Genomic DNA, 17,512 nt, shown 5'->3' with positions numbered 1-17,512 from the left:
ACCCGCCTCCACTACCCATACTACCACCCGTCACCACCCACCCATCACCGCCACCCATCTCCACCACCCACCACCACCCATCACCACCACCACCACCCGCCGTCACCACTACCTACCCACTACCATCCCTCATCACCACCACCACTCGCCACTACCACCACCTACCCACCACCACAACCCACCACTATTATTATATACCACCCGCCATCACCACCCACATTACCACCCCTACTACCATTCACCTATCACCATCACCAATCACCATCACCCGCCTCCACCACCGATCATCATCAGCCGCTACCACCACCTACCCACCACTACCACCTGCCACTACCACCAACTACCACTCATCACCATCCACCTATCACCACCACCTGCCTCAACCATAACTCATCACCATTACCCCACTCACCACCCAACACCATCACCACCACCTGCCATCACTATCTCTACCACCAACGAACACCCACCAACATCATCCCCACTTACCACAATCACCACTCACCACCTACAACCACCACTACCACCAAACATAACTACACGCCACTACCATCCATCACTAGCACCCGCCATCACTCAACCATCAACACCACCACTACCGACCCACCCACCACCCACCATAACTACCACCCCTACTATTACCGACCACCATACCTGTCACCCCCACTACCCTTTACCACCACCATCCACAACCACTACCCGTCACCACCCACAACCACCACAAAGCAACTATCGCCCATGACCCTTATCACTTATGACCCACCACCATCACCACCACCCACCCATCACCATAAAACCCCCACCTTCACCACCCATCGCAACCGCACGACCACCACCCACTACCTACAACCACTAACATTATATGTGATTAAATACATATAATTGAATAAATCATTTGTGATTATATGTACTTTTTTGATATATATTTAATCACATAAATCATATATGATTAAATACATATAATCACATGTGATTATATTTATATAATAACATATGATTTATATGAACAATATTTGTTTTTTTTTCATAAAAATCGTATGTAATTAAATAAATATAATCACATGTGATTAATTACACGAGAACAACTATTGAATCTAGAACATGAAATGTAATTTTGTCAATATAAATCATATGTTATTAACATATGATTTATTTTAATATTGGACCTCATGTATTTAATCACATGTGATTATACATATTTAATCACATATGATTAATGTAGAAAATATATGTTTTCGTGTTCTTGATTCAATAGTTGTTCATGTATACATATAATCACATGTGATTAAATACATAAGAACTAACGAAATGGAAATACGAAAATGAATATTGTCCACATAAATCACATGTGATTGGATAGATATAATCATATGGGATTATATCTATTTAACTACATAAGATTTATATGAAGAATATTCATTTTCGGATTTTCGATCCAATAGTAGGTATCGTGTATTTAATCACACATGATTATATCTATTTAATCACATATGATTTATATGGAAGAGATTCGTTTTCAAGTTCTTGATTCAATAGTTGTTGTTGTTATGTATATATTCACATGTGATTATACGTATTCTATCATATATGATTGAATACATGAGAACAACTATTGAATCGAAAACAACTATTGAATCTAGGACGTGGAAACGAATCTTGGTCATATAAATCATATGTGATTAGATAAATATAATCACATGTGGTTAGATACACGAGAACATCTATTGAATCGAAAATGCAAAAATAAAATCTAATCCACATAAATCATATGTGATTAAATACATGTAATCAGATAAATCATATGTGATTAAATAATGTATTTAATCACATATGATTTTTTTAGACAATATATTTTCACTTTTCCGATTCAATAGTCGTTCTCGTATAATTAATCACTTGTGATTATATGCATCTAATCATATAAGATTTATATGAACAAGATTTGTTTCCGCGTCCTCGATTCAATTATTGTTCTCGTGTATTTGATTAAGTGTGATTATATTTATTTAATCACATATGATTTATGTGGACATAATTTATTTTCATGTTCTCGATTTAATAATTATTTTTATGTATTTAATCATATATAATCATATGTATTTAATCATATATAATCATATGTATTTAATCATATAAGATTTATATGAACCCGATTCGTTTTCACGTTTTTGATTCAATAGTTGTTTTCACGTATTTAATCACATATGATTAATGTGGAAAATATGTGTTTTCGTGTTCTTGATAAAATAGTTGTTCCTGCATACATATAATCAAATGTGATTGTTATGTGTTTTCGTGTTTTCAAGAATCCTTACAAGAAGCCTCCTCACCCAATGTGCGTTCAATGTCAAATTTTGAAGAAAATCCCAACTGCTCAAGATGAAGTCATTCATTGAAGATTCATCAAGTTCATCTTGAAGCTGTGAAGAAATCAAATATAAACGCTGAAGCCAAGCTCCACATGAAGATTAACAAGAAAGGCCAGCTATTTTTTTAGGGGGAGATTGTTAGGTCAATTAGAAAAGAAAGCTATAAACCAAGGGGGAGATTGTTGGGTCAAAAATATGATTTATACTTTACTTTTCTAGGAAAATGTATTTTTATGTCTAGGACGGTGTTTACGGCTGTATATGTGTTTACGATTGTGTTTACGACCGTGAACAGGTTTACGACCATAAACCTGTTCACGGCCCATGTCTCATATATATAAGGTGAGGAGTGCATGTTAGATGAGGGTACAGTCGAGAGGAGCTTAAGTGTGTGAAATCCAAGGTGTGATAGAGAGAGAAGAACTAGTGTGTGTACTATGTGTATGGAGCATCATTCTATTCATTGAATACATCATAGATTCACTTGTTCTTCTTCTTCTTCTTCTCTTCTATTTTGATCTGACATCATCCGTTTGATTGGGATTCCACACCATCAAACGGATCTGATTGATACACAAGCAGATTTGGGACTTACAATTGGTATCAGAGCTTGGATTGTATCAATCAATTTTGTCAGATCTGGAGTGTGTTTGATCTTATTTTTGAAGGATTTTTGCGTTTTTGGATAGATCTTGGCAAAATAGGGGGGTTGTTCTTTGGGTTTATCATAAAAACGAGTTTTGGATCGAGTTTTGGAGCAAAAGGGTGAAAAACGTCGCTTTTTCTCGTATCTGTTGAAGGGTTCTCGGCCACTGTTGAAGGGTTCTCGGGGGTTCTCGGCCACTGTTGAAGGGTTCTTGGCCTCGGAAGAAGCGTTCTCGGCCCTGGATCCGAAGAAGCTTTCACGGCCCAGCAGTGTCGCACGTTCATGGTCCTTGGTGGTTTGAGGTCCGAGGTTTACGGCCAACTTCGCTCGATCACGGTTTCGCTGGTTCATGGTCTTCGGACAGATCACGGTCATCGCGTTCACGGCTCAGCAGCTTTGTGTTCTCGGTCTTAGCTTCGTTCTCAGCCCTGCAAAGGATCCTCGCACGCGCATCATCGTATATTAAAAAAAAATATGAGGCTGCCGAGTTTCGAACCCGGGTGCCTCACTTCCATAAACCAGCGTCTTTCCACTTGATCTCCCTTGCCACACACTACTTTCCTTCCCAATTTAATTCATAAGGCTTCTCTATTTCGACCTAATTTCGCATTCTTAACATTTTCAGCCCAAAATTCATTTTTTTTAATTTTCAAATTCCATTTTCAACCCAAAATTTTAGTTTTTCTTTTTTTGACTTTCTAAATTGACTTTTGACTTAAAATTTTGACTTTGACTTTAAACTTTGACTTTCTCGTTTGACTTTCAAATTTTCAAATTTAGCTTTTCGGTTTGACTTTTAAGTTTGACTTTTTAAGTTTGACTTTTAAGTTTGACTTTTAAGTTTGATTTTTAAATTTGACTTTTAAAGTTGACTTTTGAGTTTTCAAGTTAAGGGGAATTTTTGATAAACAATGAGTTCTTCAAAAATCAATGTCAATGAAATTTCCTTGGAGAATTTACGTGAGTATTACGAAATATTACGTAGAGAGAACGAGGAACTAAAATACGAAGGGTACCAACTTAGGAAAGGCCAGAAACCTTTAAAAGAACAACTAGAGGCCAAGACTAAGGACTTCAGGAAGCTACAGGCAGAATACAGTGATAAGTGCGTTGGTTTTAAATGTCTTGAAAAGGAACTTGCTGCTGCAACTACTGAACTTGACACATTGAAGATTCGTTTTGCAAAAGCTGATTTCAACTTTAAGAAATTCGATGGGTCAAGTGAAAGAGTTGCAACAATAATTGAACATCAAATGAAATGGAAGGACTAGAAGCAAGTGGGAATAGGCTATGAGAGTGTGCCTCCCCCATTCGATCACAATTATACTGCTACTCCATTGACTCAGGAGGAGATAGACCGAGAACCATTTATGGTTTATGGTAAACCAGCTCCACAGGTGCCAGAAAGCAGTGCTAGGAAAATAGATACTAACGTTTCTACTTCCGATGCAGATTCGTATTTAAGTCAAGGAAAGCAAGAGGTTGGAGATAAAGTGTCTGAAAATAATGATGATTGTGTTTCAAATTCTAAATCTGATGTGTTGATTTCTGATGATTCTGTTAAGAGTGATGATGTATCTGACACAAGCACATCCACTCCATCTACACCTGTCACACAATCTGACTCCTGCACTTGCACATGTGGGAACAACCAGAAACGAGGCAAGGGCACGCCACTAGGGGCAGGAAGAAACAACTACCCAGTAAAGAAAAAGACTTGCTTTCACTGTGGAACACCTGGACACATTTCCAGAAATTGTCTAAATCGCGCATACGTTCCCTACTACACACAAGGCTGGCAAAACGCACCAAGAGGGAGATACTTCAAAAGAAACCCTTCGAGGCCACGTTCAAACAATGATAACTGGAATGCCAAGAAGGACAAGAATTCAACTCCCAAGGCAAAGAATCCAACTCCCAAGAACAAGAAGGGAATTCCATCGAAGAAGTCCAATCCAAGAGATGCTCCAATGAAACCGAGACCGGCTAGGTCAAAGTCATCTCAGCGGCCGACTTCAAGTTCAAAATCAAGTGCCAAGGCACCCATCGAATCGAACAAGAAATGGGTCAAAGCCAACTACAAATGGGTACCGAAGGTTCAATCTACCAAATCTTCTAATGATTCTAACATTTCTACATCTTCTGTTTGTGATAAGCAGGATATGTCATGGGAGAGAGTACCTTGAACTGATGACAAAGGTCGACCCAATTTCAAAATGAACTGGGTTCCAAAGACCAACCGATCCCGCTCGATGTCGGAGCAGCTATGAAGGCATATCATCAGACTTCGGTTTGTTGGTAGTGGCTGTTCCAGGTACATGATAAGGGACATCTCTCAACTGTGCAACACTCAGAACTTTGTTTGAGAGTATGTGTCCTTTGCGGGAAAGGAAGAAAGGAAGGGATCACTCATGGGGTTTTGTGCTTAACGACGTGAAGAATTTTCGGATCTGTTCTGAGATTATGCGTGCCGTTCTCAGACCTTCTGGATGCAAATTCAATCGGTGACTTACGGTTTGAGTTTTTCTTCTCGATACTCCTGAATTTCATCTTAAACTGATTCGTTTTGAAGACAATTTTTTTTTATTTTCTTATAGTTTTTCATTAGTAGGTATTATTGGGAAGTGATATCAAGATAAAGTGATAACGAGCAGTCTAAACCAGTGTAAGGTACTGAATTTGAACTGTCTAGACTATGTGTTCAATGTGTTGGTAGGCACGAAGGATTTGACAGTGTGGATTTAGATAGGATTATTTGGACTGACCATAAGACGCTCGAGTAGATTTAGCGGTGAGATAAACACGGGAACCCACAGGATACACTAAATTAATACGCATCTAGAACAGTCGTTCAACTTTTTCCTTGATGTACGAACTTATGTCCTTAATTCTGGTTCTGATAGGGCGACTGGGGGGTTCTGATAAAGTAGGTCTGTAGGAAATTATTTTCTTGCTTTCTATCTGTCAGTCATTTGTTGCCTCCTCTGCGTGATTGGAACATATTCGACCTGGACTGCAACATATGCAACTCTATTTCTATGCATCTTCTTTATCTGTGCAATTCTTCCTATCTGTTAGCCATATGTTGTCTCCTCTGCGTGATTGAAATGATCCGATCTGGAACACAACATATGCAACATATCACCTTTCAATCCCTCTATCTTAGTTAGCCATATGTTGTCCCCTCTGAGTGATTGAATGAGATCCGACCTGGGACACAACATATGTATCTATCTCTAAATCTGTCTTCCTCCTTAATAATTGTTTACTCACCTAAAGTAAGGAATCCTTAGGAAGTTCTTGATAACCAGGGTATATCGGGAAGTGGGGAACACGTTCTAGTGCAACTAAAATTGAACCATTTAAGAGGTTATTTGTAGATCTCGCCGATTAATTTAAGTGGACAACAATACCCGTGGTCATCGTCAGCTAAATGATATATTTGAAAATTTTGTCGATATCCTTCGTGTTTAAGTGGACCACAATACCAACAATTGACCAGATCTATTCATGAAGGTGAAGGTACTGAAAAACAAAGTTAAGACTGTCTCACAATTTTGATCCAAAATATTTTTGTTTTTTTTAAATTTGTTCATAGTTTTCCTCTATGCACAAATTTAGGGGGAGAATTAAAAAAAAATCAAAAATCAAACAAAAATCAGAAAATTAAAAATCCAAAAATAGTGTTATTTCCGTTTTATTTCTTGTTCAGAAAAATCAAAAATCCAAAAATATTGTGTGCTAACTTTGTTTTTAGTTTTGTTTTTATCTTTTAGTTTTGTTTTGTCTTGAAAAGTGAATTCAGATGTAGATGAGACTCATGGAGTATCGAGATTTCTGAGCCAAAGCTTCATCCGTGATCATCGAAGAATTCTCATTCGAAGGAGCAAGAAATGAAGACTATTCTTTCAACATTCAATCTTTCAACCCCAGAAGCAAGGTGAAGCTGCAATTGAAGATTATGTGACAGATTGCATTGAAGCCTCCTCAATCAGTCTGCTGCTATCTATGAACCTGCTGAAGTGATCCAGAAGATTAGTTCTCTCTGATATTCTCTCTGACGATTCTCAAGCTGAAAGCACCATTTTTCAAGAATCTCTACAAGAAGCCTCCTCACCCAATGTGCGTTCAATGTCAAATTCTGAAGAAAATCCCAACTGCTCAAGATGAATTCATTCATTGAAATTCATCAAGTTCATCTTGAAGCTGTGAAGAAATCGAAGATAAATGCTGAAACCAAGCTCCAAATGAAGATTAACAAGAAAGGCCATCTACTTTTTTAGGGGAGATTGTTGGGTCAATTAGAAAAGAAAGCTATAAACCACTGGGGATATTGTTGGGTCAAAAATATGGTTTATACTTTACTTTTCTAGGAAAATGCATTTTTAGGACCGTAAACAGCTTGGTGTTTACGGCTGTATATGTGTTTACAATTGTGTTTACGGCCGTGAACCTGTTCACGGCCCATGTATCATATATATAAGGTGAGGAGTGCATTTTAGATGAGGGTACGGTCGAGAGGAGCTTAAGTGTGTGAAATCCAAGGTGTGATAGAGAGAGAAGAACTAGTGTCTGTACTATGTGTATGGAGCATCATTCTATTCATTGAATACATCATAGATTCACTTGTTCTTCTTCTTCTTCTCTTCTATTTTGATCTGACATCATCCGTTTGATTGGCATTCCGCACCATCAAACGGATCTGATTGATACACAAGCAGATTTGGGACTTACAGTGATTAAATACACGAGAACAACCAATGAACCGAAAATACAAAAATGAATATTGTCCACATAAATCATATTTGATTAGATAGACATAATCATATGGGAATATATGGATTTAATCACATAGTTGGTGGTAGTGGCAGGTAGTGGTGGTGGGTAGGTGGTGGTAGCGGCTGATGATGATTGGTGGTGGAAGCGGGTGATGGCGATTGGTGGTGGCGATAGGTGGATGGTGGTGGGGGTGGTAGTGTAGGTGGTGATGACGAGTGGTAGTTAGTAGTAGTGGTGGGTAGGTGGTGGTAGCGGGTGGTAGTTGGTGGTAGTGGCGAGTGGTGATGGTGATGAGGGATGGTAATGGGTAGGTGGTGGTGGCGGGTGGGTGGTGGTGATGGGTGGGTGGTAGTGATGGGTGGGTGGTGACGGATGGTAGTATGGGTAGTGGAGGTGGGTGGTGGTGATGGTGGGTGGTGGTGGTGGGGGTGGTGGAGGCGGGTGGTGGTGATGGGTGGGTGGTGGTGGTCGATCTTGATTTTATACGACGTGTATGCACAAGGCGATTATAGAAGGACCAGGCAGGGATCATGTAACACAAAAATACATTACTAATTACCGAAACCCCGACGTGTAAAGGCACTAATTATGACCATCCATTCCAACCTTAATACCCAGATTCGTGAAGCTCAACTAGATGCTATGAAAGAGGAGAATGTTGGGGAAGAAGCTTTACGGGGAATGGATAAACATTATGAACTTAAGGATGATGGAACTCGTTATTCATGAACAGAATCTGGATACTAAAGTTTGGTAACATTAGGAGCTTAGTCTTGGACGAAGCTCACAAATCAAGGTATTCTGTACATCCTGGATCGGACAAGATGCATATAGATATGAAGAAATTATATTGGTGGCCTAATATGAAGGCTGAGATTGCCACTTAAGTGGGAAAATGCCTGACTTGCTCTAAAGTCAAGGCAGAGCATCAAAAGTCCTCGGGATTACTGCAACAGCCTGATATTCCCGAGTGGAAATGGGAGCAAATTGCAATGGACTTTATCACAAAACTACCCAAGACTCCTAGTAGTTATGACACTATTTGGGTAGTGGTTGATAGATTAACTAAGTCTGCCCATTTCTTACCAATCAAGGAAACTGACAAAATGGAAAATCTGACGAGAACATATCTCAGGGAAATTGTCAAGCTTCATGGAGTGCCAACTTCTATTACCTCGGATAGGGATAGTAGGTTCACGTCAAAGTTCTGGCACTCACTTCACAAATCCCTGGGACCGCGCTTGGATATGAGCACAACTTACCACCCACATACAGATGGTCAAAGTGAACAAACCATTCGACCCTAGAAGATATGCTACGGTCTTGTGTAATCGACTTTGGAAATTCATGGGATACTCATTTTTCGTTGATTTATTTTTCCTATAGTAATAGTTATCACACCAGTCTCAATGTAGCACCATCTGAAGCTGTATACGGACGCAAATGTTGATCGTCTATATGTTGGGCAGAGGTCGGGGATACCCAACTGGTCCGAGCACACACAAATGACACGCTGCGTACCGGGCTAGAGATAATCCATGAAACGACCGAGAAGATCATTCAAATCAAAGATCGACTTAAGGTAGCACGTGACCGTTAGAAAAGTTATGCTGATATAAGGCGTAAGCCTCTAGAATTCCAAGTTGGAGATCGAGTGATGCTAAAAGTCTCGCCCTGGAAGGGTATGATTCTTTTTGGTAAAAGAGGAAAGCTTAACCCAAGATACGTTGGACCTTTCAAAATTCTTGACAGAATTGGTCCTGTTGCTTATCGACTAAAGCTACCTCAAGAACTGAGCAAAGTACATGACGTATTCCATTTATCCAACCTGAAAAAGTGTCTGTCCAACGACACCAATGTAATTCCTCTCGATGAGATACAATTGAACACAAAACTCCACTTCGTTGAAGAACCTGTGGAAATTATGGATCGAGAAGTGAAGCGTTTAAAACAAAGTCGTATTCTTATCGTGAAAGTTCGTTCGAACTCTCAGCGAGAACGCGAGGATCAAATGAAAAAGAAATACCCCCAATTGTTTAGTAATATTCCCTCTACAAGTTGAATTTCGGGACGAAATTCTTTTAACGGGGGGGGGGGGGGGGGGGGGGAGGGGAGAATGTAACAATTGGCAAAAATAGGAACGATCGTACGATACTATATTTTGACTTTTAAGCAATATGAATATTTTATCAAAAATGGCTGAAGGAATTTAACATGTTTTATTAGATAAGTCCTTGTGAAAAATAAAACAAGTGACTAATGATAAATTATGTTACGACGTATGACTACGAACCAACACCGGTTTGTGAAAATTAGCATATAACATCATTTAAATGCAAAAAGTTTAATTACCGTATCAACATGTCTCTAGTTGATGAGTAATTTAATTTATATATAGAACATATGGTTAATAGTTGTGAAGGATCTAAATTTGACAAATATACGAACCAAAGTGACGAAACGTGTTTAACGATATGGTTAACCGGTTAAATGTCACGAAATTATACCTTGGTCAATAAATTTTATATTTAAATAAATAAAAATATAAAATGAATTATTATAAGGCATAATTAGAATGTATTTAAGTGTTTTTGAATAAAAAGAATAAAGCATAAACATTTAAGTTCAAATACACAAAAACTACATTGTTATTTTATACTAAGAATACATGTATGTATTTGTACATATGTATTATTATCTAGTGGATGACTAGTTATGGGTTATGACTTAAAGTGATTTCATGTAAGGAATATGGTGTCTAAATCAATTAAGATAAGAGAAATGGTTGAGATAAGTGCCAACTTAACTAATAAGTGCTTAATCACTTAAGACATTTGACTAAGAATACTTCTTAATCCCTCTTCTAATTCTCGAGATTAACACATTCCCTCTCCATAACTAGAACCTCTAACTAACTAACTAACTAACTAATAGTTAGTTAGTTAACTAATTCTATCCCTAACAAATCAACCAAGCAAGTGGCTAGGCAACATCTCATCTCATAACTTCCCATCCCATCACAAGCTAGTCTAGGTTTGCCCCCTTATCCTCTTCCACTCTTTCCTCCTTCATATTCACGAAATTTCCCCTTCATTTTACTCTTATTTCACCAGCCAATACTCCAGGGAAATACTCTCAACCTTCATCTCATTTTCAGCCACAAGAACTTCCTTCCAAAGCCATCAAAATCGTGAACTAAAGGGCTGCTGTCCCTTTTGTGTTTCAGCCACCATTTCACATATCTACACCTTCCTTTTGCTTGATATTTTTACCACCAAATACCCCTGGAAGTTAGTTGTTATTCTACTCAAAATTAGTGATTCAAAACAGTGAGTAAACTACCTTTTTCTTACCCTTTTGCTGTGAAGTTTTCGTGACAACAACATAGCCAAAACAGTGGTTGTTTTCGAGCATCAAACCAACACCCAAAAATCCTTCATCTTTCTGCCCATTTTCGAGATTCAAAGTAGACCATATGTGGCTATTTTCAAACACTTAAAACCCCTGAGAAAGTTACCCTCTCACCTCTCAAAAAGCTTGTGTTTTCCACCACCTTTTGGCAACATACTTTTGATCCAAGTTAAAGCTAGGTATATTCTTGATTTCTACTCTTTCTTTCTATCATCAGGTCCACTGATTTTAAATGATTTAATACATGATAAAAGTATAACATACATGTAAATATATGTCTTTATCTGTTAAGACATCCAAAAGAATACTCAAATCGCAAACTTGAGTGGAACCGGAAACCGCACAAACCATTCTCAACCCGAATAACTCTACGCGACAAATGTGAGTTTTCTACGGCCCCTATTTTATGTTTTACAAGTTTTGGGGGAGAATACACACTAAACAAGTTATATTTAAAATATTTAAAGGCTTTGTTAACTAAAAATGCAAGTTATGTCACTAAACATATCTAAGCTTAAATTTCAGCTTTTCACAGAAAAGTTGTGGTCTGTTCTCGGACTGTTTGCCCTTCTTAAACTTAATGGATTTCAAAACTGTACAATATGAAATTATTTCAAGTTTATACCTTTTCAAGGACTACTCCCACGTGTTCATACGATTTTTCTACAATCTATAATGATTTTTACAAAACTGCCTATCATTTCATAACATTTTCGGACCAGTCTGTAAAAATGAACATTTTCACTCTGGTTAGGAACTACTTTAGCTCATGGTAAAAATTATGGACAAAGTAGACTCATTTTATAAGCTCTGAGAGTTTACGGATCGCAATTTTGACTTACGATGATTTTTCTATAATTTTTCTAAAATCATGGACAGAATTGCCCTTTTGATAAACCTTGTTGTTTGGTCTTTCAAATGCATATACAAAGTTTTGTTGTAAATGAGAAATACACAAAATATGATAATGTTTAATTCACACATACTTTAAGAGTTACACAAGTGTAAATTATAACAAGTATTACTGATATAATAATGTTGACAACCTTATAAAATAAGATGATTTGAATTATGTCAACTTTGGTCACTCACAGCCGGGGTGCTGTATAAACTGTGTTATTCACTTACAGTCGGAGTACTGTCTAAACATATATATGGTCACTTACAGTCGACGTACTGTTTAAACTCGTATAGGGACACATACGACCGTTGTCCTGTTAGAATTTTGGTAGCTTTACATTATTAATCATTACAACCAAAAGTCTTCAAACTCAAACAATTGGGAATTATAACAAAATCTCGGATACAAATATACTAATACAAACTAGGATGAGGTTGTATGTAGTATAAATATTGTTTGTAGATTATTAAACCGATTGTTAGTGTCTATTTATACAAACACTAAATATTTTGCTTCACAAAAATATGTTAATATTTACTTTTATCATAAGTATTTTAACATGGATACTCGTATTGGATTTCAAGTATCGGGTCTCACACGAAGCATATCGGTAACATTGTTGACCATGTTTTGCACAACTTATTTTGTTAAACATTCCACGTTTTATAAAGAGAGTATGTAGTATAAATATTGTTTGTAGATTGTTAAACCGATTGGTAGTGTTTATTTATATAAATACTTAATATTTTGATTCACAAAAATATGTTAATATTTACTTTTCTCATAAATATTTTAACATGGATACTCGTATTGGATTTCAAGTGTCGGGTCTCACACGAAGCATATCGGTAACATTGTTGAGCATGTTTTGCACAACTTATTTTGTTAAACATTCCACGTTTTATAAAGATTTCTTTTTATAAAACTCACGGAGTTAAAACCTGTGGAACTCACCAACAATTTTTACCGTTGTGTGTTTAATATGAAGATGTAATTTCAATTCTAAAACTTAAAGGTTTGTAAAATATTGATTCAAATATATTAAGTATTCGGTATATGTGGTTGACTGTGATCCAATTGTATAACGTCGCAACCCCGGCGATTTCCGCCGTCGATCGGGGTGTGACAGTGGTAGTGGTGGGCGGTGGTGATAGGTTGGTGGTAGAGCCGGGTGGTGGTGATGGGTGGTGGGTGGTGGTGGTGGGGGCAGGTGGTGGTGATGATGGTGGTGGTGGAGGCGGGTGGGTGGTGGTGGTTGGTGGTGGTGGCCGGTGATGGTAGTGATAGGTGGGTGGTGGTGGTTACTGGTGGTGGCGGGTGGTGGTGGTGATGGTGGGAGTGGGGGTGGTGGTAGTGGTGATGGGTGGGTGGTGGGGTGGTGGTGGCGGGTGACGGTGGTTGTGATGGGTGGTGGCGGGTGGTATTGGTGGGTTGTAGGTTGTGGTGATGGGGGTGAGTGGTGGTGGGTGGATGGTGGTGGTGTGGTGGTGAGTAGTGGGTAGTGATGATTGGTGGTGGGTGGATGGTGGTTAGTGGGTGGTGGTTGGTGGTGTTGGTTAATGAGATTTTTTTTAAACTATTTTTTGATTTATATGTATATTATTTTATAATTTTAATTAAAAAAGATTGTGTGATCCAAATTTGTTCTCAAATGTTCTCGCAATAAGAAATGTTTTTTATTGAACGCTCCCATATTATATACACACACACACACACAAGAATTTCGATCATTAGGGGCGACGGGCGTCGCAGCTAAAGGTCCAACATGTTGTCGCTAAAGGGTCGTTGTTGCTATTGGTTCGTCGCTATTGCTCCATTTGTCGCCACTAAAGGTGTGTCGCCGCTAATGTTCTCCATCACCACTAAAAGTGTCGCTGCTATTTATATGTATTTCTATACATACAAATACACATAAACATACATAATACACATACAAAATACAAATATACATAAAAAACACAAAACATACATAATAAACATACAAAATACACATATACATAGAATTGCACATACAAAAACACATATACATACATTAAATGTATTCAAATTAGACAAATACATACAAATGCACATACACATACTCATCCACATCTACAAACACAAAATACACATATAAATACACATCCACAAAATCAAAATTCCGGTGAGAATAGTGTTGGTGGCGGTATACTCCGGCGAGAGCGGTGGGGTAATCTCAAAATTCCAGCAACCATCACAAATGCTAGAAATTTAGTAGGGATAAGAGAAAATGAAAAGAAAATGGAGAAAATGGGGAAGATGGGTGAAATTGCGAATATTTTGGTGAAAATACGATGAAGTCGACGATAGTAAGCAGGGAGAAGGCGGGAAAGTACAGAAGATCGGGAAAGAAAGTGAGGACGAAGAGGGTTTTATTGTCGACGACCTTTAGAAGTGACACCTTTAGCGACGACGCCTACTCATTAGTGGCGACACACCAAAGGAAAAACAACGCGGGATTTTCTACGTCGTCGGATCAACGCTTAAATCGACGGATGAGATTGAAATGACGCGGATCGCCAGCATAAGCCTTTAGCGGTGACGGGTGCTCTTTAGCGGCGACACAACAGAGGGTTTCGCGAGATTTCCTATGTCCTCCTAGTCGTTGGATTATCACTTAAATCGACGGATAGGGCTGAAATGACGCGGATCGCCAACATAAGGCTTTAATGGCGACGCCATACTTTTAGCGGCGACAAAAAACACATTTTTTCTTTGTCGCCGCTAAAAGTGGCCGTCGCTGCTAAAGGCGTCGCCGCTATTACCGGTTATTCTTGTAGTGATATATATATATATATATATATATATATATATATATATATATATATATATATATATATATATATATATATATATATATATATATATATATGGAAAAAATCAAATGAGAACACCTAAAAGGTTGAGAACGCGAGAACAGTTGTGAACCAATCATCATATAAGGGCATGAAAGGAATTTTACAATATAATTAATTATGGATAATTTATGGGTAATTAATTAATTCCTAAAATTGGGATTTAATATGATTAATAGATTTTTTACCCAAATATTAGGAATTTATATAATCTATTTTTAATTAACAAAATCAATAAAATGATTTTAAAAAACGTTTTTGCCACAATTTTAACAAATAAAACGTTATTTTTTTTTTTGCTTTAAGTTATTTTTTTACCAACCACATCAAAAATACTGACACATTAATTATTTTATCCGAATATTTATCAAGTAGTGTCATATTCATAAGTGAAGATGTCATGACTAGACTCGTTTTTTTTTAATGAATTGAAAACAAAGAATGTTTAAGAATTCATCATTTCATTCGAAAAAAATAAACCACTAATCATAATCATAAATGAATACAACTCTAAACAAATTAATTTATTACAAAAGAATGAACCTCTAATCATAATCATACACGAATACAACTTTAGCCATACATTTTTAACCATATATGAATATATTTTAACAAAATACAAAAGTCATCTAAATTGCTACATTTCCAGCCGTTATATTCATTGATAAATATAACACTAATCATAAATGAATTCAAAGAGGGTCGCCCTTGATCATGTTGTCGATTTCCTTAGTTACAGTTAGCCTTATTCAAAATATCAAGCTCTTACATTAAACCTGTTCAAAACATCAATCATTAAAACACATGCAATTATAATATAGTTCTATTTATTGATGATTAAACTCAAACAACCTATTTATAAAATCTGATTTATCAATTTTGACGTTCACTTGAGAGTCTTCTAAATAATCTTGAATGTTTCCTAAAAGTCATCCACCATTCATCCCAAGGAACCGTCACAATAATTTCCTCACCCTACAAGATTCAACATTCAAAATGATAAATTGATATCTCTACCATAGATATATGAAGAGCAGAGACACAATACCTTTTAATTATCTTGTCATGATTCCCTAACCCAAAGATTACCGAATTCATCCTTCATACAAATTGTTGTATGACCAGCAAATAAGCCGGTGACCCACTTCTCCAATGTTTCAAAGCCATCTCATCTTCCACGAATCTTTGAAACAGCTAAAAAATCACCAGAATGGACATCAACCAGATTGATATATGTCTTCCATGGCTTAGACCTCTTCTCAAAAGCGTTGAAAACTGCATCCATTGATTCGGGCATTTCATCGAGCACCTTATGTGCACAATCGTATCTTCTTCCCTGTTAAAAAAGATGGAATTAGACATCCCCAATTATACATCAGATATTTAGAGATACATTCTTAAACCAATCCATTATTTCAAACCAATCCATTATTTCAAACCAATTTAGAATGATGTAAAGAGTAAAGACCCATTTCATCGAATCAAGAAACTAATCAACTCAACTGATCAGACTCTAAATTGAAGATGAATAGAAGAAATAATACATAAAGAAGGGGAATTTGAAGATGGGAAAGTGTTTTATTAACCGAGAATATACCAAGTTTGTTGTCGATTTGTTGCGTTGTTGCGACAGAGTAGAGGCTGGGGGGCTATTTGCCTCGTCTCGCCGGGCCGATCTGAACATGCCTTGCTTCGCAGGTGAGATAGTCGGCAACCCTCATTCCGTCGTGCTTTGTCAATAACAATGCAGATCAGTCATCGATGAATGTGCTAATCTGAACAAACTCCTTGATTGTTTCTTCAATGTCTCGAAACCTCATGAATATACATTGTTTTACTATATAAAGACTGCGGTTAGGGGATTCACGATTAACAATTGAAGATGTAGATTCAAGATCGACGCAATAGTTATGATAAAGAAGCAAGAATATTGATTATCTTAGATCTTCCTGACAATGGAAAAAAGTAATGTTCACTGGAGTGACGTAATAAACAATAATGGAGGAAAGAAAATAGGGATGGTAAAACGATGATGGAGGAAAGAAATGTTATCGAGGATGATATATTTACCAAGTGAAACCAAATCGGTTATATTTACTAAATTAAAACAACATATTTTATAGGTTTAATATCTAAGCTTAGATTGGCTGTAATGTATATTCCTTATCCGCTATATATATATATATATATATATATATATATATATATATATATATATATATATATATATATATATATATATATATATATATATATATATATATATATATATATATATATATACACACACGACAATAACACTTTCTATTTAAATAATCTTACCGTATTATATGTGATTTACCTAATTTGATATCATTCTATTATTTAATTAAAAAAAAAGCAAGTGTTTTTTTCAGTAAAGTTACAACTGGTGAGCATGAACATTTGCACCAATTGTAGATAATGGAAAAGATGATTTATGGAAACCAATCGACGCAACTACTGCTGTTCACTCAAGGTGTCTCTTGGAGTGGTATATATATGACGACATCAA

The 17,512-nt window shown here is 36.9% G+C and overlaps 1 long non-coding RNA gene across 1 annotated transcript; it reads right to left on the bottom strand.

The window, feature by feature from the left end:
• Positions 1–15,528: 15,528 nt before the first annotated feature.
• On the bottom strand, positions 15,529–17,136 carry LOC145162268 (uncharacterized). The gene is made up of 4 exons (XR_013738998.1): positions 16,577–17,136; positions 16,028–16,315; positions 15,832–15,954; positions 15,529–15,755 (listed from the first exon to the last, which is right to left on the bottom strand). It is a non-coding gene; the product is annotated as an uncharacterized LOC145162268 (long non-coding RNA).
• Between the last annotated feature and the right edge of the window lie 376 nt (positions 17,137–17,512).

Source organism: Lactuca virosa, chromosome 3 (genome assembly GCF_052849685.1).
Source record: "Lactuca virosa cultivar CGN04683 chromosome 3, Lactuca_virosa_CGN04683_v6, whole genome shotgun sequence".
Lineage (NCBI taxonomy): Eukaryota > Viridiplantae > Streptophyta > Magnoliopsida > Asterales > Asteraceae > Lactuca > Lactuca virosa.
This window is presented reverse-complemented; position numbering and strand designations above follow the sequence as displayed.